Source organism: Sturnus vulgaris, chromosome W (genome assembly GCF_052056855.1).
Source record: "Sturnus vulgaris isolate bStuVul1 chromosome W, bStuVul1.hap1, whole genome shotgun sequence".
Classification (NCBI taxonomy): Eukaryota; Metazoa; Chordata; class Aves; order Passeriformes; family Sturnidae; genus Sturnus; species Sturnus vulgaris.
Window position 1 is genome coordinate 27,719,549 of NC_142282.1, and position 25,714 is coordinate 27,745,262.

Below are 25,714 nucleotides of genomic sequence, written 5' to 3' on the forward strand. Positions count from 1 at the left end.
TATGTTGTTGTTAAGAAGGAATCTGAGGAGGGAAGAGGGAGTGGTCTGAAGATCTTATTCTGAATTTACTATTTTCTTTTTCTTTGTGTAGTTAATAAAGTTTTTTATACCCTTTTAAGTTTTAGACCTGCCTTGATTTTGCTCCTGGTTCTGTCTCAGAACAGAAAATAAGTATATTTAAATTGGCAAATCAAAACTATAACATTATTAGTACTTCGGCTGGGAAATTCAAATTAAACCAAGACACCTACCCAACTCATTCTCCTAACGCCACTCACTGCTTTAGTCCCCCTTGCCACTTTTTCCAAATCTAGGCAGACAGAAATAAACTATCCACAGCTTGGTTCATCAGAAACACATCCAGATTTCAGGTGATGTTGTATTATTAATAATATGTACTTTAAAAAGAAAATGTTCTCCAGAAGGAAAAGGGAAAGAAAATAAGAAAGGAAAACATACACGAGTAAGGGAAGGGAGTAAAAAAGACAACAATCTGAGACTTTCAAATGGGAATGTCCAAAAATAACATAAACAAGATCTCCCTGCCATCTGCTCTGATCCTCTCTGAATGGCTTTCTGTCTTGAGTTACAATGGAAGATGTAACCAAAGTATGTATTCTACCACCACCTACATCATCCTCTGATGAACTGTTAATGGTAGGTCGTTTGTAACAGCTGCATACCCCACCTATGAGCTGGATATAGTGTTCTCTTTGTCTTCATGTGATAACTACACCCAACCTAAAGGGGGGTCATCTCTGCCAATGGGCTATCAAGGACTCCCCAAAATATCCTATGACTCATAGGATTACATCATTCCATTGAGAAACTCCCCACCCTGGGGGAGGTATTGAACATTCCTGCCTGGATTTGAGGGTATATAATCTCGAGGTTTGGGGATTTACAACCACCACCACTGGACATCTGGGGAAGAACCAGACTTCTCCAGGACCACTGCTTTCAACCACCACTTCAACAGCACTGCTACCACTGCTTAATTGGAGTTCAGCTACCACCCTGACCAATGGGATATCAGGTTGTACTCAAACTTTGTGGTTTTAAACCAATTTTTCTCAATTTATTGCATTTATTGTGCTCTTTCCATTAAATTGTAACTCTGACTTAAGCATCTCTTGCAAGGTATTTGTGTGGGATTAATTCCTCCTAGTCAATAAGATTTAAAGGTGAGTTTTACTGAACCTAAAAGGAACAGAAGAATGTTTGTCATGTTTGTCACTTTTTTCTTTGATTTTCCATTCTCAAATTAAAAAATGAGATGTCTAAAGGGAATGATGGGAAACAGGAAGGCACAGGAGAGCTGCAATCTCGACACCAAAGGCAATATGTTAGTGCACATATAAAGTGGAAGTGAAGTTCATTAGCTGCAAAAAAGAGCAACCCTCCTAAGGCTTCACTTTGGCCTGGCTAACCAGAGCAAACACAAAGCAAACACTGAGCAGCAACATCCAGGAATCCGGGAAGCCATGCAACCTTCAGCCCGCACTACGTTTTTAACTCCTTCACAACTAAATACAGTGATGGGATGCAGACATCTCAGTGAAGGGCAAAAAACAATTTTGCTTGTTTTATTTTTTGGGGTTTTTTTTGTTATTGATTGTTTGAATTTTTTTTAAGATTCTCTCCTGACAAACCTAAGAAACAAAACCCAAATGTTTAAATCCACACTTCTTTGTTGCTCTCTGTTCCCTCTGCTATTGCTATATTTTTATGTGCCAGTAGCACACCTTTACAAGCACTAAATAATGTTTTTTTCTCTTTTATTCTTTAAAAACAGCCAAAGTCTAAATTACTTGAAGAAACAACAGTTGTCCCTTTCAATGTCCCCACTGCCATCCCTGCTTCCCCCCTTCCCTGGCAGTGCTGGGACAAGGGGGGAAGGGACTGGAGTGAGATGGGGGTCAGACACCCAAACTGTGAAGCAGAGATCATGGGTAATCTGCTAGGAAGGAGCCTACATGTGAGAGCTTTGGCCCACCTGTCAGCCCACCACATGCCATGGTGGGTGGGCATTGCTGGTCTGCCTCCCCCACCACATCTGGGAAAAGGTAGCAGGGAAGACCTATGCTGGGTTTGGCTGGGGTAGAGTTAATTTTCTTCCCAGTGACTGGTTTGGGGCTGTGTTTTGGATTTCTGCTGAACATGGGGTTTATAATATAGAGATGTTTTTGTTATTGCTGAGCAGAGCTTACACAGAGCCAAGACCTTTTCTGCTTTTTGTACTACCACACTGGCAAGGGGGTTGAGAGTGCATGGGAGGTTGTGAGGAGACACAGCCAGGACTAGTGACCCCAACTGACTAAAGGGATATTCCAGACCATATGACATCATGCTCAGTATAGAAAGGAGGGCAAGAGGGAGGATGACATTCGAAGTGATGGTGTTTGTCTTTCCAAGTAACTGTTACATGTGATGGGGCCCTGCTCCAACACACTTGACATACTTTCTGACTCCTTTGTCACTCTCAAGAACTAGATTTATTTGCTCTGTTCATTCTTTGGGTTTATTTATTGATGGACTTTTATCCTATCTGTGCTCCTTGTTCAGTCTGTTTGGGGTCAACTTTTATCTGTATTTTCACTCAAGTGGCAAGACCATGGGCAGGCAGTGAAGATGCAGATGAGAAAAGGAGACTTTAAGGAGAGCATAAAGGATTTGGACTTTTTGTAGGCAGAGATTACATATGGGTTTTAAACAAGGGGCCTCCCTTCCCAGCTGACAGCAGCAGCTGCAGCTTCTGACTTGCTCACAGAGTGGCAGGGAATTGAATCAAAAAGAAGAAAGAGGACAGCCCTTCCTTGGGGAGTAGGAAACAGCATATGAACTATTCTAAAATCCCTGAAAATACTGGCTTGGTTTTAGGTCAGGTTCTCTTTTCCCCTTCTGGTCTGTGTGCTTCCCCCCTCTCCTCTCACAACAAAAGGGAAATTGGTAGTTTTAAAAAGTCATCTGAAAGCCAACCTGGCAGATGATTCTTTCCATAGTGGCGAGGGAACAAAAAGAAAAACCTGCCAGGATACACATCACTGAGATGTGACAAAGATGGGTATAGTGGCTGGCCTCTGACTCAGGAAATTCACATAGGCCTATTAAACCATGTGACCAAGATGGACAGTCGACTTATATCTCCAGCATGCAGCTGCTGTACCCCACAGGCTCATGCTAAGTTTTATTAGCTTAGGTCAGGCCTGATAGACTGAAGAAAGACAGTTTCTCTATATTTCCATCCTACCTTTTCAGCACGTTGGAACAATCCCTCATGCTAACATCTTAGTAGGTAGAAGTGAAGTTCAGTGGCCAAAATCACAATGTAATAGTAAAAGGCTTCATTAGACAGTAATTAGTAACTGTCCTACTTTACTAAACTCTTATGTACTCATCAGTAATATGAACTCCAGCAGATGCAGAAAGTCAAGGGTAAGTCACTGTCAATCCTTCTATTGCACTCAAATGCTTCAGGTTAAGGATCTGGCTGTCCATCACAAGCTGCTCTTCTTTTTCTTTAAAATATCCTCTTCCCTCTATATGACATCATAGACAAATTACCACTCTCTTCAAGGGTGCTCCAAGCAGACCCAAGGACTCCACATCCCAAGTTGCCTCCAAGGGTGAAATATGACTTGGCTACCTGCCACAGCTGCCACGCAAAGCACAGGGGGCAGCAAAAGATGTGCTGCCCTCCTGCAGAGCTGCCCTGTGCTTCACAAATTCCCACAGAGCACATTGACAGTTGCTGTCCCCGAGTGACTAACAGCAGCTCCTGCCCATGCCCAGAGTTGATGACCTAAGGACAGATCAATCTCTCCCCATCATGCTCTTCCCAGTTCCTCTTGTGATTACTGTGTGTCACAAGAGAAAATAGGCTTCCCTCCCCCCAATCCCCCTTCAAATCAGGAATAGAATTACAAGTAATGCTATGGAATTAAAAGAGAGAAAAGGCTGGAGGGAAGAACTCCTAATGATTGCATAAATTATTGAAGAAAAGTATCCCATGGAAAGCAAGATGTCTTTGGGAAGAATACTCAGCTGAGTGCTGGTGAATGCAACATCAGAAAACGGGCAAGACAAATTAATTATCCCCATCTAACCTGCACATATATGGGGTATAAGAAATAAAACACATCATCAATCCAGTACCATCAGTTCCCAGTGAAAGATGCAACAAAAGAAGTGCCTTCCAGCTCACTGCTAATACAGATTAGGAAGGAGACCGATGTAGGAACTGTCCCTGCATCTGAGAAGACATTGGTGGGAGGCAGAAATGAGAGATGATCAAACACCTGCTAGTGCTGCTGCTCCTCAGTGGAAAAATATCTGCCACAGATTTATTTTTCTTAGTCTTAGATTTCATCAAATTACCCACCTGAGAATACAGCAGGTACCTGCCAACCCATCATTCATTTAGGTGGAGCCACCCGGGCCGGCTCAATATTTTCGCATATACTGGAGTGCAGGGGTGAGTACTGAAAAAAAGTCCACTTAGAAATTAGTTGTACTAGTTTGAAAGCAAATCAGTGGCTGTGTTTTGCTTACCCTGGTCACCCCAACAACATGTACAGTGTCGTGACTCAGTTTCCCTTCTAAGGTATTTAATACAGAATTTGCCGCTACAGTATCTACTAAAAATTCAATGTCATCTTTCCCCAACTTAGCTATAACCAAAGGTTCCGCTGGGGGAGGTGGGGCAGGGTGGGGGGTGGGTAGCCGTCAGTCCCCATCACTTGGAACGTGAACCACTTGAGGGCTGTACTACTGGGAGTTGGGAGACTGAGGATTTTTCTTTCAGTTCTGGACAGTCCTTCCAACGTCCCCATTTCTTACAGTAAGCACATTGCTCCTTCTACATAGGGGAAGTTTTCTTGGATGACTTCTCCTGAGTTGCCTTCTTATTAGGTTGGGATTTAACTTTTTCAGTTGGGCTTCTGTCTCGAAACACCCTCCAGGCTACCTCTAGCAATTTATGTCTCGAATTCCCTCTATCTTTTGCAACTTTCTTCTTATATCATCTGAAGCCTGACCCATAAACAACAGAACTAGATGTGCTTTACCATCATTTGACTCAGGATCTAAAGCTGTATATTTTATTGCACTTTCTCTTAATCTGTTAAAAAAATCAGTGGGTGCTTCATCATAATTTTGCTTTACTGCATACATCGTTGACCAATTTATACCTTTAGGGACACCATGTTTTAAATAATATACCACAAGGCTTTGATATAGTTTTAACCTTGCCATATGTTCTGGTGTATTTGGATCCTACCCCGGGTTTTCAAGGGGGAAAATCTGTGTGACAGTGCCTTGAAGCAGCCCATTAGCTCTGCTGGCCTCCACTGAGATTGTGATAGCTTTATTGACCATTCATCTCTCAGTGGGATCAAGTAATGTGTCTAACATAGAGTTTAAATCAGCCCAGTCAGGGTTTTGTGAGTTAATTGCTCTATCTACTAATGTGGCCACTTTATCTGGGTTGTCTTTATATTTCCCCACAGTAGTTTTCCACTGCTCTAATTTGATAAGGGAGTATGGAATCTTTAGATAGATCGTCGGCCCCTGGTTGCCAACTGCTTGTTGTAATGGGGCTTGTGAAACTGTTTTTTTTTCTTTTTCCTTTTTTGATCTAGTACGTTTCACTATTGGACTATGCTCTTTGATGGCTTTCCTCACTATCTTTCCCCTCCTTCTCTTGCTCAGAGCTGCAATTATCTCATCAATTTCATCTTCCTCCTCGGAACCACTCGAGCAAGAGCTGTCTGACTCTGCGGATTCTGCTGGAATATTAGATCTGCTTCCACTACTCCTAATTCTAGAAAGCGCTAAGCAAGATTTACACTGTATTGGAAGCCGGTCTGTGTCCCTTCTAGCTTTAATGACATCATCTCCTGAGGCAGCTCCCTGGCGTTCAAGGTTGCTATGGAGACTCACAGGCCTGTGAGCAGAAGAATCACCACTCCCCCCGTGGGAGGGCCCTTCTCCGCCCTCTCGGCAGAAGTCTCTTCCCCCTGGCTCCTCCTCTCGGGGCGGTGCCGTGGGCTGCACACATCGTCTGTCCCCTTCCCCCGCCCTCGCCATTTGCCGTGACGACGGGGATGACGGCGGCGGGGTGGGGGCCGTGACATCCATGCCTGCCAAGGCCTGCCTTTCTCCTTCACTGACTGGGACCCTGCTAGAGGCACGCCCCCCCATGCCCCCCCTTGCTCGGACGGCGGCGGGGGCGGCACCGGCGGGGGTGGAAGGGCCCCTCCCGGACCCGGGCCCACCTCAGGCATGGCTGGGACCATCTCCGCTCTTAAATCAGGGGCGATGAGGTCGATCTCCGCCTTCTCCTTGCTTTTACATTGGCTCTTCAATATCGGCTCTTCTTTTTTACTTTTCTCCTTGTTTTTCTTTAAGACCAAGATATGCCCTTCCTTTTTGTTTGCTGCTGGGCTTTGTTGACAAGCTAAAATCATAAAGAACCTAGTATATTCTAATTCATCAAGGCATCTGTGTTTACGTATATGGGAAATCAAACTTGACATTAATTTCTTATCAAAACTACCAAATTTTGGGCATGCCTCGTTATTAAGTTCGTAAGTCGGCCAGATCTTTTCTGAGTCTTGACAAGTATGGATTTGAAAAACGGCTCCCTACTGGTTAGGTTCCCCCAGTATTTCAATACTAACCCTAAGGGCTATCTCTGGGAATATTATTATTACAACACTCACAAGAGAAAATACACCCCATATCTTAACAGTTATGAGTAAGAAAGTCTGCAGAGATAAAAAAAAAAACATGGGAGAGAGAAAGAGCGAGAGCAAGCAAGAGACAGGCTTCAAACCGCCACCCTACAGAGCTGCAGCCTGGGAACTAACCCACTGCACCAATGCTGGCCTCAGGCTAACAGAGCTGAAATCTGACCCTGCTTTTCAGAGAGCGTCCTGTCCTACTACCAGTGGGGAGACCGAGAGCACCTGCAACTCCGCCTGGACCCCTTGGATCCTTCCACACTAAACAAAATTGCAAGAGATCTCTTAACACCTAACTTAGGTGCTAAAGCAGAATACCACTTTTTTCGTTACTCAGGAGTCTCTTTACCAGTCCCAGAGGTTCTTGGGCTCTGATACCTTCTGGACTGCATCTGGGCCTCCCTGGGAGTGCTGGGTAAGTGTCTCCAAGCTCCATGGTCCACCCTTGATGTGTGAGGGGATAGTGGGCCATGTTCTGTCTCCACAAATGAGAAAAGTTCCCGAAGGTAACTGTAACGGGGAATCACTGGACCAGGAGAGGATGAATGAGGTGTAATTACACCATATGCTTTCATTTTTATAGACAGGATGATGGGGGAAACATGCCACCATACATTTTGCTCATCCCTTATTTGTTGGATTTCAATACTATTATGTATTTTTTGTATCCCCTTGTCCTGGGGTGACTTTGTCATGTTAAATTGTATCCCCATTTGTCTGTTTAGCCCACAAATAAGTTTTGTACCTTTAAGGCTGGATTTGAGAGTGAAGGAGGGGGAAGGAGAAGCGATGAAATGTCTGAGGCAGTTGTTTTCAAAACACAGAGATAGGAGTTCCACTGTCTCCTCCTCCTGGACTGTGTCACCGTGGTGGACAGCGGAGAGAGCTCTCCTTTGCTTTTTGTTAGTTTCTGACTAACTGAAGCAGAGAAGTTCCCCGGAAAGTTTTTTGGGTTTTTTTTCCTGGAATTATTTGAACCTGCTCTGGACTGGGGACCCAGGGGACCACCAGGAGCTTGCACCTGTGGCCCACCAGGGCCTGGCCTGGGCAGCGGCATTTTCCAGTGCCAGAGGGACTGAGAACAGACTGAGCCGAGCTACCACCCACAAGAGAGAGACTTTCTGAATTTGTCATCTTTTCAGAGGAGTAAGGGGTTTTGTTGTTTGGTATTGGTTGTTTTTTGTTTTTTGGTTTTTTTTTTTTTTTTTTTGTGCTGGGCAGTGCTGTGCCTGTTGAATAAATAGGTTTTTTCCACTTCTCTCTGAGGAAATTTCTTCCCGAACCAGCTGGGGAAGGGTCCGCTCAGGTTTGCTTCCTGGGAGGGGGGCTCTTTGGAAGTTTTCTCCCAAATTTGCCCTAAACCAGGACAGCTAGCTAAACAAACTCATGCTACATCCTTAGCACTAACAGGACTTTTAACTGATGTTGATTCTCTTAGACTTGCTACTTTGCAAAATAGAGCAGCAATAGATTTTTTGCTTTTAGCACAGGGACATGGGTGTGACGAATTCGATGGGATGTGTTGCCTTAACCTTTCTGACCACTCCTAGTCCATCTATGCCAGCATTCAAGCCCTGAAAGAAGGTGTAACAAGCTGCAAATAGATGATGGGTATGACTGGCTAAATCAGCTCCTGGGAGATTGGAGACTCACTGTCTGGGTTAGGAACTTGGTCAAAGTAGGCTTATATGTATTAGGCATTATATTGTGCATTGTAGTAGTTATTCCTCGTATTTTACAGTGTGTGAAAAATTTAATAGTGTTGGGGGTTGGGTTTTTCCCTTTCCTCTCTATGGAATTTTCCCCATTGACATGCTAACAAAGTCTTGATGACTAGGCCCTGGTGCTGATGGCTAGTGACAGGGGGAAAGGGGGGAAAAAGGGGGGGGAGGAAGGGGGAGGAAAAACTCGAGAGATCAGCAGCAAGTAAAGAGAGGAGGAGGCACTTGCTCGTGGCGTTTGCTCGTGGAGTCGGAGGAGGACGACCCCCTCTGCTACCCCCACCCCCGCCATCCCAACGCCGGGAGCCACATTTCTCGGCTGTTGGACCCCACACCGCACCCCTCCCTTGGATGCTCTCCTGCTTCAGCCTGCCACCTCCAGGCATCCTGTTTGGAGCACGGGGACGATACTGCCCCAGGGATCCATGAGCAGAGCCTCTCCTCCACCCCTTCCCATCTGGGACACAGCCACCATCACCCCCGGCACCTCTCCAGCCACGTGGGATCACTGTATCTTCCCCTGCCCACGGGGAGCCGGCTGGCACTGAATGCCAGCTATAACAGTAACTGCACCACAGGGGAAAGGTGTCCACAACCAAAAGAACTGTTACTGGGTTCCTGTTCTGTTTGTTGTTAATTTCGATGTTGTTGTTTTGCTTGCCTTGTTATAGATACATATATATATTAGTAAAGAACTGTTATTCATATCCCCATATCTTTGCCTGAGAGTCCCTTAATTCCAAAATTATACTAATTCAGAGGGAGGGATTTTTGGCTCCATTTCGAGGGAAGGCCCTGCTCTTCCCTAGCACACACTTGTCTTTTGAAACCAGGACAAATAGACAAGTCACTTAAGAGTGTATTGTTGGTTGAAAGAAATGGGAGAAATGTAACTATACATGAGATTGATAGTACTGTAGATTTAATTAACATATGCAGTTTGATAACCAAGATGCCTTGGCAAGAGCAAACAGAGCTTTGAAGATTACAAGAAGATTAGATCAAGTTTTGCTGACAGGAAAGAAGATTTAACTAAGTAAAAATGTAAAGTTTGTTTGTGTCATATTTAACTAAATGAATGTAGTAAAAAATTATTAGCCTTCCTGTAAATGGTATATAAGCATATGTAGCTCACAGTAAAATTCAGATTCTGATCACAAATCAGTAGTCCCCGTCTCTCTCTCAATCATCTATAGAGGTGAACTTCCAGATCATTGGAGGAGGGAAGTTTTCCAAATACTGGTCCATCTCCTTCCATATCCTGTGCCACTCAGTATTATCCATTCCCAGGGCAGGGCTCCAGACAACTTCCCTAGTAGCCTCCTTTCTGACTCTAAGCATGATGTAGACACTACAAGCTATACAGAGGAAATAGCAGGACTAGAAACAAAATTATGCTGTCCTTAACATCTAGAGGAAATTCAACATTCTCAAAATTGTTGTAGCAGGCCTGAACAGGGGAGAATGAGGAAAAGGGCTGGAAAAAACAATTCTCTTCCCTCTGCAGGCTGGGTGTGGGGAAATAGCAGGCCTGAAAATTCCTGGGAAGCATGGGAGAAAGCAGATTATATTCGATCTGAAAACAGGAAAGGCGTTCTTTTTCTTCAAAGCCTGCTTACCTTGAGTAAACTAACAGACTGTCAGGCGAACTGATTTTTTACAGGCCTGCAACTGAGTTGCATGCAAAGGACTGAACAGAGTTTCTCACACTAAGTGTATGTGACAATTGATAGAAGATTCGTGTTAATCACAAAAGCATTGGGGTTTGTATAAACCAGAATGCTAAGCTCTGAAGTGAAGCATGGACACTAGATAAAGGAAATTATATGATTAAATAATTCTGTTTAAAAACACCTTGTTATGTTATATTATGTTGTATTATGTTACATTACATTATGTTATATTATGTTTTTCAAATAAGTTGTATCGGCTACCAGCTTGCGAAATCGAACTTCCCAAAAAGCCCTTCCTGCCTTTGTCTGATCAATGCTGCCTATCTCAAGGACCAGACTTCCAGAACTTCTCTGGTGGTCATCTACAAGGCCCAGATGGCTATCTGTGACTGATTATCACCCAAAGGCTTTGTGAATTTGTGTAAGGATGTTTATTCGACCACCACTGCTTACCTAGCAAAATTATGACAGCAAAAAAAACCCAAAAATTATTGATTACAATGAGGAACCACAGTATAAGAAGAGGCTGCAAACCAAGGTTTGGTGGAGCGTGGAGTGGGCGGTGACTCCTCGCGTTCCCCAGCGCGCTGCTTGCTCTTTCTGTATCAAATAAAGCAATCCAAAATTTTGCTGAATATCGAGACTTTTGTCTCTCATTTATAACAGTGTATAAGTACTGTCTTAATTCTGCAATAAACAGATTCATTTTGCTCTCAGCTTGTGAGTCTCGCATTCATATGCCAACAAATGGCTCCCGATTTACAGGGACTTCATTACTACTCATGTGATCCAGTCCAGTGACGTATCCCGACTGAATCAAGCGGGCATGTGTTCAGCTGATCACCAAGGAGCTTCTTCCATCGCTGACTATTGAACAGGTTAGCCTTTTGCGAGCGGTTGGGCAGCATTTCTTATAATGGGGCAAGGCACAACAAAATCCCAAAAACTGCATAAAGACTCTGTTGCGCATCACCAGGGAGCAGGGTTATAAACTCCAACTCCAAAGCCTCATCCAATCACTTATATGGGTCATATAATTTTGTCCCTGCTACCCATCAGATGGTTCCTATGATCTTACTGGCAAAAGGTCAGTGAATGTTTACAAACCTGCCAAATTTCTGATCACAATGTCCACTCTGATTATATTATTACTTAGTGTGTGGTATACTCAGCTTTGCAACAAGTTAAAGACACAGATAGTGTCCTTAGGGATGCTCTGCCTGCATGGCCGTCACATACTTTTGTTTTTATTAAGGAAACATCACCTGAGGATAATGATCTGGAGAAAAAGGATCTATTTAATTCCAGTCCTATTGATTCAGGACAAGAACCAGATTTATATTCTCCTCTAGCCCCAGTATGTGCTATGGCCACAGTGGCCCCTAGCGCAGAAAAAATACTAAAAACAACATGCAAAAAGGCTGCAGTAAATATTTCAGATATTCCACCACTGTCTTATATCTCATCCTATTCCTCTAACCACTATGATGAGGAAACCACCTATAGGACCTGAGCCAGAAAGGTTTATACAGAAATGCTAGAGGTAAGCGTTGAAGGAGGGCGATATTTAATTTTTTCAAGCAATGCCTGTTCTATGTTGTAATCAAAACCTACATCACAAACAATTGTCAATATGAGATGGTAAAGGAACTGAGGGGATCAGTGCAAGAAAATGGTTTACATTCTTCCTTTACTATGAATTTATTGGATACAATTGCAGAAGGACATACTATGTTACCAGTGGATTGGAAATCTCTTTTTAAGACAATTTTGACAGGAGGACAATAATCTGTCTGGTGGATGGAATTTGTAGATTTGGCTCAAACTTCCCATTAATATCACTGCATCACAGCTCTCTGGCACAAACATATATGTTACTGTTCAGGCTCAATTAAGACTCCCCCCCAAGTGTGAGATCAGTCTACTGTTCTTGCCATGCAGGCACTACGAAAGGTACCCGATACAAAAGTGGTGGAGTCTGGTTTTGCTGCTGTGAGGCAGGGGCCTCAGGAACCATATATTACCTTTATTGATCAATTATAATCCACCATTAAAGGGTCAATTGATATGCAGGAAGCAGCTGATGTTGTCTTAAAATCTTTTGCTTATGAAAATGCTAACAATGACTGTAAAAAAGCCCTGTACCCAATTTGTAATCGTGCTGGCGTTGAACTTTCTGATTATATCAAGGCATGCACTAATATTGGCTTGGAACAATTTAAAGCAGAACTAATTGCTACTGAGATAGCCCAAAAGCTAGAAGTGGCCAGAGCCTGACAGGACATGATCTTGCAGTAATACATCTCCCTATTACTGCAGTAGAATTAGAGAATATTTTCAGGGATTCACTGTCATTTCAAATTACTCTTGTGGACTATAATGGACAATTTTTTCACATGATGCCTCAACATGGCTGTTGCGTTCCCTAGATACATTGTAAATGGTACATTCCGTGACCCCTGCTGTGCCCTGTATCTTGGTCCCTCTCCCCTCCTGGCCACACAGAGCTGGCTGGGATCCAATTTCTCCCTGCCCCCCGTTTCCAGACCCTAGAAAAGGTCAGGACCCGCTGACCTCGCTCTCTTTTCCCGCATCTCTTTTTTTCCCCCAGATCTCTTATCCCGCTCTTTCTTTTTTCCCCCCCTTTTTCTCTTCCCCCGTTCTCTTTTCCCCCCCCCCCACGCTTTTACCCTGTCCTTCCCCCTCTTTTCTCTCTCTTCCCCTGCTCTTTTCCCTTCCCTTTTCACTCACTACCCACGAGAAATAAACCTGTAACTTTATCAGGGGAAAGAGCCTCTTTTGATATCTTATCTACGTCTCTGTGGCTAAGGCCCAGGGGAATCTCACCCTAACACCTGAGCTAGACCGGAGGAGGGTGAAAGACTCTGTTTAGGCCGAGGAAAAAGCCGTTACAGTTGGCGCTCCACGTGCGTGGTTTCTTTAAAGCACCCACGTTTCGCTGTGATTCCTAATTTCGGGATTCGACCAGCATAGGAGCTGATCAACTAGCTAAAATTTCTTTAAGCTGCATTTTGTGCAGTTCGAAGACTTTTCAGCACGAACCGGCAGCCTGTCAGTCCCAGACAGGTCGGTTCAGGACGTGGATCCACTACCGTGTACACAGACGTGTCTGCCTGCAAGAGAAAAGGTGAGTTAAGCGTCCCTTTCCGGCAGGTAGTTCCCGGAGCTCCGCGGGAGGGTCTCACCGGTGGCATTTTGCCGGCCCGGAGCCGTTCTCGGGAGGAGAGGAGGCGCGGGCGTGTTTGCACCGTGCGCGGGGCTTAGCAGCTCGTGGCCACGTGATGCGGCGCGGGGGCTGGGGGGAGGGCTGGACGCGGCCACCCCAGGCGCTGCGCGGCAGGCAGGCAGCTTTGATCGGTTTCAGAGCTGCGGCACAGGGACGTTTTTTTGCGTTTTTGCGGTTTTTACGGGTGTTTGCGGCGGGGCCGGTCCCTACAGCGGCGCGGGCGCCACACATAGGTTTTGCTGACAAAAAACGGCGAAATTAACATCGGTTCCGCATCTAGTAAAGCCTGAAAACCGTGGTGTACGTCTTAACAACTAACTCCTTTCCTGTGTTTTAACTGTAGTGGGGTAGATATAGTGCAAATTGCTAACACTATGGGGATACAGCAATCTGCTTTACAAAAGAGTATAACAAAACAACTCAAAGAAATACTAAGTTCAGGAAATGTTTTAATATCTAATAAAAAACTAGCCCGTTTTGCCAGCTGGCTGTCTGTTGAAATATCTGACCTTGAATTGCAAAATATCAATTCGATTTCATTTTGGGATGAAATAGGGAATTTATTAACTTTAAAAGTAGAAAATGGAGATAAAACTGCCTCTGTATTCCTTCCGATATTCTTACAAATTCAGAAAGTTTTAATTCAGACAGAAAACAACAGACAGCAGCAGCAAAATGATTCAAGCTCACCTTCCCTTTCCAAAAATCCCTATAACCATAACCTGGAAAGCACCCTAGGGTCTCCCTTGGAAATGCAGCATGCTCAGCACGGCTGTAACTGTGCTGAAACCCCAAATCCTCCCCAGTATCCCAGTTCTGAAGATTTTTCTAAAATTATCAGCTCTCCTTCCTTGTTCCCTTCCCCTCCGGGCCACGAATACGTGGCCGTATCTGGGCAGGTCAGGATCGGGGTCCCAGATAGCATTGGACATGCGGTCCAGGGAGAGGGGGGGGGGCCGATATGGTGGCAGCCACGTGTCTCCTCCTTCATCCCGCAACCCCCTTTACCCTCTGGTCCCAGCCCCTAAGCCTGTCCCCTCCCATAACCCATCCCTGCCTTCGGCTCCACCGCCCCCTCCCCCCTCCAAGACCCTGTCCTGCACAGTACCTAGCAACCCCGCCCAAAGGTGTTGCAACCCTGGATTCCACCACCCCTCCCCCTCTCCGGTTTCACATTCCTTCCCTCCAAGCTGCTGCGGGGTGGGGGAGGGCGATGGAGCCCCTGCTGGGTTCAGTGCCGGTGGGGGTGGGGAGGGATCAGCTCACAGCCCCTGGGGGATGGATGGTGCTCCCGTGGTAGGGGGGGGGTGGGGAGCCTCCCGGGCGGGGTGGGGGGGGAATACCTAACCCTGAAAGTCAGTACCAGGAGAAAGAGTATGTACCATCAGTTGCTCCTGTAGTTTATCTTGGTAAGAAAAACGGAAAAAGAAGTTATCAACCTTTGTCCTACCAAGATAAAAAAGAAATTTGTAAAGTACAAAGAGAATTTGGTAGGAATAGTGAAATCTTTAAAGGCATAATGAAAGCCACTTTTAATTCAAACGAACTGGTTCAATATGATATCAAAGAGCTTTTCCGATGTCTGTTAACTCCTTCAGAATATGATCTATGGGAAAGCCTATGGAAAAGATCTTTAAAAGTGCTTTTACAAGAGCTTTTAAAAAGCTCAGATAATGCAAAGGATGCTGATAATAATGATATCACATATGAACACCTATGTGGGGAAAAAAATTGGCATTGCCCTGAAAACCAAACTAGAGTACTATCTAAGTCTGTCCTAGATAAAATATGCAATGCTGCAGAAAAAGCCTTTAATCAATTACCAACAGTAGATACTAAAGGCAGTTATATTAACATTAAACAGTTTACTTCTGAGAGTTTCTTACAGTTTGTGGACCGCCTTCGTATGGAAGTAGAAAGACAAGTGTCTGATCCAGTATTACAAGCTGAATTAATTAAAGAAATGGCTCAGAGGAATGCTAATGAAACCTGCCGTAGGGTTATCCTTGGCCTTCCCCTGGAGCCAGCACCTAGCTTAGCACAGATGATTGAAGCTTGCGCCAGAAAAGCAGAACTGCTCAGTGGACACGAAAGAAATCCAGGACTGGCACACCCAAGGACCATGGCAGCTGTAACACCAGAAGCCAAGAAGCAACCAATGTCACCAGAGCAGCTGCAGCACATCATCTGCTTCCAGTGCAAGCAGCCAGGACACTTCGCCAGGGACTGTCCACACAACCAGAAACAGAAGAAAACCAACAAACAAAAAAACTAACTTTACAGCGCGTACCCGCCATTAACACCATAGCGCGCTCGGCTATAAATACTGCGGGCTCCACACTCACAAAAGACTCTCTCTTCATAAACAAAAAGGGGGAGGATGGGATAGAGGGTGTGGGGATGTATGGCTATGAAAATATCAAATGTTCAGTTAACAAGGTTTGGAAGCCACTAGGCCGTTTTAGGCTTGTGACTACCAGAGGTTTTCATTTCAGGTCACCTGATTGGACAGTCATAACAGTGGACTTACCTAACAGTACACAGGATGTGACGTTAAACCACATGAAACTGGACAGTGAGTACTTTGTTGTCGGTGACACAGCACACACACCCCTAGAGATTGAGGTGGTTCCCATGACCATCAAGGGAAGCATAACTAGCCTCATTCTCTTGGCACGATGTCCTCTACCACCATATTACCTGGCTGAGGGACAAATCCTTGCCCAGGCCATTCCTGTTCCACAGGAGGTCCCAGTAGATGGAAAATCACCTGAAGTCTACTGGGCAGAAGTGATGGGTGAGGACAAGCCCTCTCTGGCGTGCAACCTAACCCGTGGATCAGATCACCTCCATGTGGAGGGGGTACTGGACATGGGTGCTGATGTGACTATCATACCCGAGAGGATGTGGCCGTCACATTGGGAACTTCAGCCTGTGGCAGGCAGAATCCAGGGTGTAGGAGGAGTCAAATTGGCAAAAATATCAAAAAGCATAGTACAAATTGAGGGGCCGGATGGAAAATTGGCTAGCATCCGTCCATTTGTTACAGATTATAAATGCCCTCTATGGGGGAGAGACACCATGTCACAGTGGGGGGTAAAATTAATTATTCCTAAAACTCCTCGGGATTTTTAGAAGCGGCCACTGTGGGGCGCCCTACCCAAAAGTTGAAATGGCTAGATGATACCCCAAAGTGGGTAGCACAGTGGCCAATGAGTAAGGAGAAGCTCAGGGCGCTTGAGGAGCTTGTGGAGGAACAATTGGCTAAAGGCCACATAGAAGAGACCACAAGTGCATGGAATTTCCCGATTTTTGTGATAAAGAAACCAGGGAAAGACAAGTGGAGGCTGCTCCACGACCTCCGGGAAATAAACAAAGTAATTGAAGACATGGGGTCTCTCCAACCTGGAATGCCTTCTCCAACAATGCTTCCCAGAGATTGGCAATTGGCTGTTCTAGACATCAAGGATTGTTTCTTCCATATTCCCTTACACCCAGAGGATGCCCCACGGTTTGCCTTCTCGGTTCCTACCATCAATCGAGAGGCCCCAATGAAGCGCTACCACTGGAGAGTACTACCCCAGGGAATGAAATGTAGTCCCTCCATCTGCCAGTGGCATGTGGCCTCATTGCTGTCCCAGGTGCGTGCCCAGAGAGGGGAGGCCATCATCCTTCATTACATGGATGATGTGCTAGTGTGTGCACCCGATAACTCTCTACTCCAGGACACACTTGACCTAGTGGCTAAAGTTTTAACCTCTGCTGGATTTGAATTGCAGGAGGACAAAGTCCAAAGGATGCCACCTTGGAAGTACCTGGGCCTGGAAATCACTGCACGGACCATTGTTCCGCAGAAATTGGAAATTAATTGTAATCCAAAAACCTTAGCAGATCTCCATTCCCTGTGTGGGTCATTGAATTGGGTTAGGCCCTGGCTAGGCCTCACTAATGAGGACCTAGAACCTCTCTTCAATTTATTGAAAGGGGAGAGAGAGCTGCTTTCTCCCAGGGAACTGACCCCAGAGGCAAAGACTGCAATTGAAAAGGTACAAAAGACCTTAGGAGAGAGGCAAGCTCACCGTTACCAGCCCGAGCTGCCCTTCAAATTCATTATCCTAGGAAAACTGCCACACTTACACGGGTTAATATTCCAATGGATCAAGGAGCAGAGAGAGTCACTCTTAATCATAGAGTGGGTCTTCCTCTCCCACCAAAGATCCAAAACTATCACTAAGCCACAAGAGTTAATAGCACAACTGATTCGGAAAGCAAGGATCAGACTGTATGAACTAGCTGGCTGTGACTTCACATGTATTCACCTCCCAGTCAAACTGTCAGAGGAGGGAAAGAACTCTCCTGAAAGATTGACTAAAGAGATGTTTGAGCATTTGCTCCAGAGCAATGCCAGTCTCCAATTAGCCCTGGACAGCTACAGAGGACAAATATCAGTCCATGCCCCGTCTCACAAGCTGTTTAATGAGGAATTCCAGCTCATTCCTTGTGAGAAGAGGAGTCGGAGACCACTCAAAGCTCTCATAGTGTTCACAGATGCATCTGGGGCATCCCACAAGTCGGTGATGACTTGGAGAGATCCTCAGACTCAGCATTGGGAAGCTGATGTTGAGTTTGTGGAAGGGTCACCCCAGGTAGCTGAACTGGCAGCAGTCGTGAGAGCCTTTGAAAAGTTCTCAGAGCCAATAAACTTGGTGACAGACTCAGCCTATGTAGCGGGGATAGTGTCCAGGGCGGAGCAGGCAGTGCTCAGAAACATCGAAAATGAGCAGCTTTTCAGGTTACTTCCCAAACTAATTTATTTGATTTCTCATAGAGAACACCCGTTCTATGTGATGCATGTGAGATCACACACAGATTTGCCAGGCGAAATTGCAGAAGGGAACCGTCAGGCAGACTCCCTTGCAACCCCAGCAGAACAAGCAACCCCAGCAGAACCAGCACGCCTTCCTGACATCTTCCAACAGGCAAAGCTGAGCCACCAGCAGTATCACCAGAATACACCAGGTCTAATGCGTCAGTTCCAGTTAACACGGAGTCAGGCTCGAGCCATTGTGGCCACCTGTCCCAACTGTCAGCTGCACACCATGCCCTCAATAGGCATGGGGGTTAACCCCCGAGGTCTTGGCAGTTGTGAGGTATGGCAAACAGACATCACACACATTCCTAGTTTTGGTCGCCTCAAATATGTTCATGTAAGCATTGACACATATTCAGGCACAATCTATGCCTCTGCCCATGCAGGAGAAAGGGCTATGCATGCCAAACAACACCTAGTGCAAGCCTTTTCAGTGTTGGGGATCCCTAAGGAAATCAAAACTGATCAGGGCGCAGCGTATAAGTCCAAGGAGTTCCTGGAATTCGTCCAGCAGTGGGGAGTGGAACATAAAACTGGCACCTCCCACTCCCCCACAGGCCAAGGTATAGTGGAGCGAGCCAATCAGACGCTCAAGCAGGTTTTGACTAAACAGAGCAGTTCAACTGTGTGGATGTCTCCACAGCAGAAGCTCTGCAAAGCCATGTTTACTATCAATTTCCTAAATTGTTCATTTGAAAACGAGTCCACCTGTGGTACGTCACTTTAACAGTAGTAAACAATTCAAGTTATCCCAACATCCTCCAGTTTTGATTAGGGACCCAGAAACCTGGGAAATCAAAGGTCCCTATGAGCTTGTTACCTGGGGGCGTGGCTATGCATGTGTATCCACTCCCTCAGGCCCTCGGTGGATTCCCCAAAAGTGGGTGAAACCGTTTGTTCCCAAACATCCTGCTCCAACTGAAGAGAACGAGGAGCAGGTAGCAGTGGCTTCAAAAAGAAGACGCCGTAGAAAAAAAGGAAAAGAAATCCTCATAGAAGGTGGCATTCCGGCAAATAGAGACTTTTAATAGGTTTTATAATGTTTGTTTTTCCTTCTAGAGAAAACCTTCTCTTCTCTCAGTCCCGTGATGAACCCCATCCAAGCTGTCTTCCTGTTAACACTGAACAGTCTAGCAGCTGCATGGATTGTCCCTCAGCCACGTCAGAACACCTGGGTGACCCTGGCACAGACGCTCCAACAAGAAAATAGATTTTCTCTTGCTACTACACGGACATGAGTGCCAGGAATTTGAAGGACTTTGCTGTATGGACCTGACCTCGAAAGCTCCTAACATCCATGCTGCCCTCCGAAACATGAACAACTTAATCGGACAAGTGAAGCAAGAATCTGAAGATTGGTTCAATGGACTGTTCAAAGGCTGGGGACTCACAGGGTGGTGGACATCTATAGTCAAAACAATTGTGTTAATTTTTGTTATTCTTTTCCTTGTAATAATGGCATTCGGGATCCTACGTCACTTGGTTTTCAAGGCTATTCATAGTCTCATTCCCTCTACCTCAGTAGTCAATCACATAGAAATGAAAGACTTAGAACAATCTAACCCTCCCGCCAGCTACAAGTGGTGGGCAAAATCTTAATTTGAATGATACCAATATCCTTCTTTCAACTTTGTTAAACAAAAAACGGAGAGATGTTGCGTTCTGTAGATACATTGTAAATGGTACATTCCGTGACCCCTGCTGTGCCCTGTATCTTGGTCCCTCTCCCCTCCTGGCCACACAGAGCTGGCTGGGATCCAATTTCTCCCCGCCCCCCCTTTCCAGACCCTAGAAAAGGTCAGGACCCGCTGACCTCGCTCTCTTTTCCCGCATCTCTTTTTTTCCCCCAGATCTCTTATCCCGCTCTTTCTTTTTTCCCCCCCTTTTTCTCTTCCCCCGTTCTCTTTTTCCCCCCCCACGCTTTTACCCTGTCCTTCCCCCTCTTTTCTCTCTCTTCCCCCGCTCTTTTCCCTTCCCTTTTCACTCACTACCCACGAGAAATAAACCTGTAACTTTATCAGGGGAAAGAGCCTCTTTTGATATCTTATCTACGTCTCTGTGGCTAAGGCCCAGGGGAATCTCACCCTAACACCTGAGCTAGACCGGAGGAGGGTGAAAGACTCTGTTTAGGCCGAGGAAAAAGCCGTTACACATGGCCTGCTACAATCCTTCAAGGAACTCCCCTTTCAACAGTGAAGATTACAAACGAAAACTCTAATCCCTGATGCAAAGACTATTTTCACTGACAGAACAGGAAAGACACACAAAGCTGTCACCCTGTGAAGAAATTATAAGGGACAGTGGGAACATTTGATAACCTTTCAACCTGGATCTATCCAGCTAGTTGAACTGGCAGCTGTGGTAGAAGCATTTTGCCTTCCTTCACAGGAATCTATTAACATTTTTTGTGATTCTCTTTATGTTACAGGAATCATTAAGAGAATTAAGCACTCATTCCTGAAGGAAGTCTCTAACAAAGATTTTTTTGTGTTATTAACCACTCTGTATAACTTTTTATTTCACAGGTCTCATGAATATTACATTCTGCATCTTAGGCCAGACACCACTCTGCCTGGACCTATAGTGGAAGGTAATGCAAGGATGGATGCCCTTGCCATGACAGTCACTATACCACTAAGGTTAGGGCAGGCAAAACTTTCTCATTATTTCTACCATCAAAATGCCCAAGCGCTAACTAAACTATTCGATCTAACTTTGCCATAAGCATGTGATGTAGTGAATACTTGCTCATAATGTCAGCAGACTCTTTGCCACAGATGTTAGGTACAAACCCACAAGGGTTGAAACCTAATGACATTTGGCAAACAGATGTAACAGACATATCGAGCTTTGGGACTTTTAAATATGTCCATGTTTCTATTGATACCTTTTCAGGATTCATAGTAGCAACAGCACACAAGGGTGAGAAATCAAGAGATGCCATCCGACATTGTCTCTGTGCCTTCTCTATGAGGGAATGCCCCAAAAGATAAAACCAGAAAATGGACCCGTATATGCATCTCATAAAACACAAGAATTCTTCCACACTTGGGGTATCAAACATGTCACAGGTATTCACAGAATTAACAGAATGACTAGGTTGGAAAAGACCTTCAAGATCATCAAGTCCAACCCATGCCCTAACACCTCAACTAGACCATGGTACCAAGTGCCATATCCAGTCTTTTTTTAAACACATCCAGGGATGGTGACTCCACCACCTCCTCGGGCAGACGATTCCAGTACTTTATCAGTCTTTCAGTGAAAAACTTTTTCCTAGTATCCAACATTATTTTCTCTTGACACAACTTGAGACTATGTCCTCTCATTCTGTTTGTTGCTGCCTGGTGACAGAGACCAACCCCCACCTGACTACAACCACCTTTCAGGAAGTTGTAGAGAGTGATAAGGTCACCCCTGAGTCTGCTTTTCTCCAGGCTAAACCACCCCAGCTCCCTCAGCCGTTCCTCATAGGGCTTGTGTTCCAAGCCCCTCACTAGCCTTGTTACTCTCCTCTGGACGCGCTCAAGTGTCTCAATGTCCTTCCTAAACTGAGGGGCCCAGAACTGGACAGAGTACTCAAGGTGTGGCCTCACCAGTGCTTAGTAGAGGGAAAGAATGACCTCCCTAATCCTGCTGGCCACATTATTCCTGATACAGGCCAGGATGCCATTGGGCTTCTTGGCCACCAGGGCACACTGCTGGATCATGTTCAGCTGGCTGTCAACCAGTTCCCCCAGGTCCCTTTCTGCCTGGGCACTGTCCAGCCACATCATCCCCAGTCTAGAACCTTTCAGGGGGTTATTGTGGCCAAAATGCAGGACTCAGCACTTAGACTTATTAAACTTCATCTTATTGGACCCTGCCCATCCATCCAACCTCTCCAGGTCTTCCTGCAGAGCCCTCCTACCTTCGAACAGATCAACACATGCTCACAGCTTAGTGTCGTCTGCAAATTTACTAATGAAAGACTCAATACCCTCATCCATGTCATCAATAAAAACATTGAACAGGCCTGGCCCCAGCACAGATCCCTGAGGGACACCACTGGTGACTGGTCACCAGCTGGATGCAGTGCTGTTCACCACCACTCTCTGGGCCAAACCATCCAGCCAGTTCTTAACCCAGCAAAGAGTGCACCTGTCCAAGCCATGGGCTGCCAGCTTTTCCAGGAGTTTACTGTGGGAGACAGTGTCAAAGGCCTTGCTGAAGTCTAAATAGACAACATCCACAGCCTTTCCCGCATCCACCAGGCAGGTCACTTGATCATAAAAGGACATCAGGTTGGTCAAACATGACCTTCCCCTCCTAAACCCATGCTGACTGCATCTGACACCCTGTCCATCCTGTAAATTCTGTGTGATGGCAAGCAGTATAAACTGTTCCATTACCTTACCAGGTACTGAGGTCAGACTAACTGGCCTATAATTTCCATGATCCTCCTTCCCATCCTTTTTAGGAATGAGTGTCACATTGGCCAGCTTCCAGTCATCTGGAACTTCACCAGTGTCCCAGGACTGCCAGTAAATGATGGAGAGTGGCTTTGCAAGCTCATCTGCTAGCTCCCTCATCACACTGTGATGGATCCCATCTGGTCCCATAAATTTATGAACATCTAAGCTGCTCAGCAGTTCTCTGTCTGCCTCCTCCTGGATAACAGGGGGACCATTCTGCTCCCTGACACCATCTACCAACCCAGGAAGACAGTAGTCTAGAGGACAAGCCATCTTCCCACTAAAGACTGAGGCAAAGAAAGCATTAAGCACTTCCACCTTCTCCTCCTCTGCAGTTACTAATTTCCCTCCCTCATCCAATAAAGAACAAAGGCTGGACTTAGTCTTCCTTTTACCATTAATATATTTTTGAAGATATTTTTTATTATCTTTTACAGAAGTTGCCATTTTTAGTTCAAACAGAGCTTTGGCCTCCCTATTTTTTTTTTCCTACATGCCCTAGCAGCCCCCTTAAATACTTCTTGAGAGACTTGACCCTCCTTCCAATGATGATACATCCTCTTTTTATTCCTAAGTTCCTCCAAATCCTCCTTGCCCATCCAGGCTGGAAGTTTGCCTCGTTGACTCACCTTACGGCACACAGGGACAGTTTGCTCCTGTGCCCTCAATATCTCTGTTTTGAAGCACGCCCATCTTTCCTGATCTCCTTTGTTTCTAAGGGCTGCTTCCCAAGGAACTCTCTGAATAAGTCTCCTAAATAGGCCAAAGTCTGCCCTCCGGAAGTCCAATGTAAAAGTCTTATTGATATTCCTCCTGATTTCATCAAATATCGAGAACTCTATAATTTCATGATCACTATGCCCCAAGCGACCTCCAATCACATCTCCCACCAGCCCATCTCTATTTGTAAACAAGAGGTCTAACATAGTCCTTCCCCTGGTGGGCTCAACCACCAGCTGAGTCAAAAAGTTTTCCTCCATACACTCTAAAAATTTCCTGGACTACCTTTTTCCAGCTGTATTAAGTTCCTAGCAGATGTCTGGCAGGTTGAAGTCGCCTACAAGAACAAGGGCGGATGTTCCTGAAACATTATCTAGCTGTTCATAGAATAAGTTGTCTACTTCTTCCTGCTTGGGTGGATGATAACAGACTCCTAATACAATGTCAGCCTTGTTAGCCTTGCCCTTGATTCTCACTTGTTTCAATACCTATGGCATCAAAAGCCTCCCTAATATAAAGACCCACCCCTCCACCTCTTCTCCCTTTACTGTCCCTTCTGAAGAGCTTGTAGCCATCCAGTGCAGTGCCCCAGCTGTGTGAGTCATCCCACCACGTTTCTGCAATGGCAACTACATCATAGCTCTGCTGTTGCACCATGCCTTCCAGCTCTTCTTGTTTATTACCCATGCAGTGGGCATTGGTATACATGCACCTCAGCTGGGCTACTGATTTCACCCGTAACTCAGGCTTACCACCTTTGGGCCTGCTTCTAGATGACCCAGCTGCATCCCCTTCCCCTTTCAAACCTAGTTTAAAGCCCTCTCAACAAGGTCTGCCAGTTCATGAGCTAAACATCTTTTGCCCTTAACTGAGAGATGGATCCCATCTGGTTCCAGCAGGGCAGGAGCCGTAAAAGTTGCCCCATGATCAAAAAATCCAAATTTTTGCTGATGACACCAACCCTTGAGCCACTTGTTAATGATGTAAGTTCTCCTAATACTTTCATCGTTTATCTCAGCCACCAAGGGGACTGAGAAAAAGACTACTGTTGTAACTCACCAGATGTATTGAAAATGGTAAATTCCGTGATCTCTGCAATGTCCTGCGGCCTGGTCCCTCTCCCCTCTGGCCATGCCTAGTTGGCCGAGATCCAATTTCTCCCCACCCCCTTACAGACTGTCACAGTGCAAGCTGGCTTGTACTGAGCAGTTAATCTGACCACTGATAAGAGAAGTGGCCTGGCCTGATAATACAGGCCCCCAAAGAACAGAGATAGGACAGAATTGGAGACAGACAAGGATTTAATCCAATGAGTTCCAGCCCTGGCTGCAGAGAGCTATTGGTCAGAGAGCTGAGCAGCCTGACCTGGGAACCAATCACAGACGTTTACCCGGGAACATTGAAATGGGTATATAAAGCGAGGTCAGAACTGAATAAAGGCTTTTTGTCACATGGATTACAGAGTGTAGGGTCTTCTGTCTCAGACACTGCGCCATCACACTCAACAATTGGTGAGTCCCGATGTGATCTGACATAGCCATACGGCCGCGAGTGGGGGAGACAGGCCGTCCAAGAGACGAGAAATTCTGGCCAATTGTATTGGTTTGAAAGCAAAACCAGTGCGAGACTCCAAGTCAGTAATACAATTTAATAGGAGAAAAGAGAAAAAATAAAATACATGCAATAATACAAAAGAAAAACCACTGACAAGGTCAGAAATACAACCTGACACCCTGTCAGTCAGGGTGTTGGTAGCAGTCCGTATAAATGGTGGCTGCAGTCCTCCTGGATGATGGATGTGGTTCTGTTGAAGCAGTGCTCCTGTAGAAGGTGCAGTTTTCCTCCGAAGATCCAGCGATGATGTGGAAAAGGTCCGACTTTCCTCTGGGATCCAGTAGAAAGGTCTGCCCTCGGGTCCCAAACCCCAGTTTTTTATCTAGGTAGGAAAGGCTTGGCTCCTGCCCCTGGTTGGGGCATCTCCCAATGGGATGATGTAATCTTATCAGTCACACAATAGGACTTAATGGCCCATTAACGGAATATATCTTCTGGAGGAAGGATGGGTTGTGAATAGATAACGATGATCATCCCCCGATCTTATCAGATGGCACATCAGCAGAGGATATCTCCCACAGAGATAAGGATCACCACCCCTCCCACATTTCAACAGATGGTGATAGAATACACATTTTTGCATTGTACCCCAGGACACAAATTTAGAGGGTTTTTTTTGTGAGGTGTAGGTTGGCTCTCTCAGTCTCCTATCAGTCCCTCTGCCACTGGAAT

General features: G+C 45.6%; 1 long non-coding RNA gene across 1 annotated transcript; it reads left to right on the forward strand.

Moving 5' to 3' along the window:
* Positions 1 to 6,182: 6,182 nt before the first annotated feature.
* LOC148220065 (uncharacterized) lies at positions 6,183 to 8,001 on the forward strand. Its single transcript, XR_015799021.1, has 2 exons — positions 6,183 to 7,158; positions 7,568 to 8,001. It is a non-coding gene; the product is annotated as an uncharacterized LOC148220065 (long non-coding RNA).
* Positions 8,002 to 25,714: the final 17,713 nt, after the last annotated feature.